The following is a 3248-nucleotide window of genomic DNA, read 5'->3' as shown; positions in this document are numbered from 1 at the left end:
TAGCTAATTACGGCTAGGGTATATTTCATTGGTAATGTTAATAAGAAGAACATTACAATATATAGTACTTTAAACCTAGATGACTCACTATCCTCCTCCTTAAGAGATAAGGAACATACAGTACTATTTCTGCAGAAAAAGTAAAAGGACTAGATAGGGACCTTTCTAACAATTATGGGGTCTAAAGTATAAATAGCATAACTTAAGGGCAAAAGCAAAAAGAGGACAACAATCTAACCAACATAACGGCTAGGTACCACTAAGCAAGCCTAAGGTACACCTCTCAACAGCCTCCATCTCCTAGCTGGGACTCTCCTCCTCCTCAATCTGCATAATTACTCCTTCCTTAGAAACTTCTTTGTCCTCAAGGAAGAATGAAGGGAACCTTGTCTTGATCACATGATAATCTTCCCAAGTGGCTTGCTCTTTAGACATGTTCTTCCAATGTATCAAGAGTTGAGCCACAACCTTATTTCCCTTTTTGATCATCCTTCTTTCTAGGATGCACCTTGGCTCCTCACAGTAGGGACTAGCAGGGTCAACAATGGGTGGGTGAGTGAACTGAGCAGGCACCTCATGACATAGCTTCAGGTGAGAGACATGGAATGTGGGGTGGATAGATATTTGAGGAGGTAAGAGGAGCTTGTAAGCTACTGGCCCCACCTTTTGAATCACTTGATAAGGACCATAAAACTTGGCTGATAGCTTGGTGAATGACTGGTTAGACACAGTAGTCTGTCTATACGGTTGTATTTTGAGATAGACCCAATCTCCAACCTGTAATTGCCTGTCACTTCTCCCTTTATTGGCCAAAAATTGCATTCTTTGTTGAGCTCTATGCAAATGAAATCTGAGTAATTGGGTCTTGAGATCCCTGGTGACCAGACTTCTATCTACTTCTTCATCAATAGAGTCACCAGCCATGTAGGGCAAATGTATGGGTGGGGGCTGCCCATATAATGCTTCATATGGAGTGGTCTGGATAGCAGAGTGGAATGTGGTGTTGTACCACCATTCTGCTATGGGCAAATAAAGGGACCAATCTTTTTGGCTGTCACTACAATAACATCTAAGGTAGGTCTCAAGAGTCCTGTTTAACACTTCAGTCTGACCATCAGTTTGAGGATAGTAAGCAATTGAAGTGCTCAAGGTGGCTCCATGTGCTAAGAATAGCTCTTGTCAAAACCTACTGATGAATATGGGATCCCTGTCACTCACTATGTTCTCAGGAATGCCATGAAGTTTGAAGACCTGATCCAGGAAGGCTTGTGCAACAGTAGCAGATGTATAAAGGTGGCTTAAAGCTATGAAATGACTGCTTTTAGTCAGCCTATCAACTACTACCATGATGGTAGTTTTTCCTTTTGACTATAGAAGGCACTCAATGAAGTCCATGCTAATGTTGGACCAAGCTGATGTAGGAATAGTTAGTGGCTGCATGAGGCCTGGTGATGCTGCAGCATCATACTTGCTCCTTTGGCATATAGAACAACTTCTAACATACTGGTTAATGTCATCTCTCAAATTCTTCCAGTAGAATAGCTGGGATATTCTCCTATATGTGTTTTCCATTCCTGAGTGACCACTACTGGTTCTATTATGCCAAATCTACATTATGTCTTGCCTTAGTTGCTCATCCTGGCCTACCACTATCTTACCATACCTTCTGAGCTGCTGATTGTAATAAGTAAACCCTCTTTGGCCCTCCCATTGATCTATTATCTTCTGGATGACTTCCTTCAACTTATCATCTCCCTCCCAGCTGGTCTTGATCCTATGGAAAAGGTTAATTTCCACAGGGATAATAGACAGCAAGAATAAATGTGCTGCTGGCACCCTGGAGAGAGAATCAGCAGCCTTATTCTCTCATCCCTTCTTGTATTCAATCTGGAAGTCAAATTGCATTAGTTTGGCTATCCATTTCATCTGTGTACCTGTGTGTAACTTCTAATCCAGTAAAATCTTTAGGGCCTTCTGGTTTGTTCTTACTACAAATTGTCTCCCTAAAAGATATTGGGACCATTTGGTTACTGCCAGGACCAAAGCTAGTAATTCCTTGTCATACACAGACAAACCTTGATGCCTAGGTGCTAGTCCCTTGCTTAGATAAGCTAGAGGATGCCCTTCTTGCATCAAGACTGCCCCAATTCCAGTGTCACAGGCATCAGTCTCCACTACAAACTTTAGTGTCCTGCTAGGCAAGCTGAGTACAGGTGCACTTATCAAAGCTCTCTTGAGTTGGTTGAATGCCATTGTTGCCTTGTCATTCCAGACAAACCCTTCCTTCTTAAGAAAATCAGTCAGGGGCTTGCTTATCCAACCGTACCTTCTTATAAATCTTTTGTAGTAACCAGCCAACCCCAAGAATCCCCTCAACTCTTTCACAGATTTAGGAGTTGGTCATTCTTGAACAGCAACAATCTTCTTAGGATTAGTGGCCACACCTTCCGCAGAAATGAAGTGTCCTAGGTATTCCACCTTAGAAGATCTAAAAGAACATTTGTTTTTCCTGACTAAGAGCTGGTGTTTGATCAACAAGTCAAAGACAACTCTCAAGTGTTGTAGATGTTTCTCCATGTTCTGACTATAGACAAGGATGTCATCAAAGAAAACTAAGATGAATTTCCTCAGATGGTCCTTGAATACACGGTTCATGAGTCCCTGGAAGCTAGAGGGAGCATTTGTGAGACCAAAGGGCATCACTAGGTATTCAAAGTGACCTGAGTGTGTCCTGAAGGCAGTCTTCTGCACATCTGCTTGGGCCATTCTTATCTGGTGATAGCCTGACCTTAAGTCCAGCTTAGTATAAACCCTTGAACCCCCAACTCATCCAACAATTCCTCAATGATAGGAATAGGAAACTTGTCCTTGATGGTGATCTTGTTCAATGCCCTGTAATCCACACACAATCTCCAAGAGCCATCCTTCTTTCCCACTAGCACCACAGGTGAGGCATAAGAGCTACAACTTGGTTGTACTATGCCTTGGTCAAGCATTTCTTGGACTAGTTGTTCAATGATGTATTTTTGCCTTGAGGAATACCTGTAAGGTCTATTGTTCACTGGGTTACTATCCTTTTGCAATGGGATCCTGTGACCAAAAGTGGACCTGTGTAAGACCCCAGAAATTTTTTCGAATTAAGACTTGAACCATCCTTCGTTGTGAGTAGGATTTTACCAAGGAGTTTAAAATTTCTTAAGTGTTAAGGTCACTAGATGTAGCACCTTGAGTTTCAAAAAGAATTAAAT

This window comes from Solanum verrucosum, unplaced genomic scaffold, assembly GCF_900185275.1.
Source record: "Solanum verrucosum unplaced genomic scaffold, falcon-dt-bn FXZP01000280.1, whole genome shotgun sequence".
NCBI classification, from domain to species: domain Eukaryota; kingdom Viridiplantae; phylum Streptophyta; class Magnoliopsida; order Solanales; family Solanaceae; genus Solanum; species Solanum verrucosum.
This window is presented reverse-complemented; position numbering follows the sequence as displayed.